Here is a 236-nt window from a genome sequence, read left to right as displayed (position 1 = left end):
CCATGAATCAACCAGACCAAAACCACTAGAAAGATCTACAATGTTTTTGTCATGACACAAAAAGACTGAAGGCGCAGACATGCCACAGGCCACGATAGGTGTGAGGTGGTTTTGTTTTTGTTGTTTTTTTATTTTCAGAAGCTTATAGCACCATCTAGCGGTTCTTAGTAATCCAACGAGATTGAGACTGACAGACTGTACCTGTCCCGGGCCGTTACACAAATGTTTTGAGACCG

Source organism: Chanodichthys erythropterus, chromosome 5 (assembly GCF_024489055.1).
Source record: "Chanodichthys erythropterus isolate Z2021 chromosome 5, ASM2448905v1, whole genome shotgun sequence".
Classification (NCBI taxonomy): domain Eukaryota; kingdom Metazoa; phylum Chordata; class Actinopteri; order Cypriniformes; family Xenocyprididae; genus Chanodichthys; species Chanodichthys erythropterus.
Note: the sequence above shows the minus strand (reverse complement) of the source record.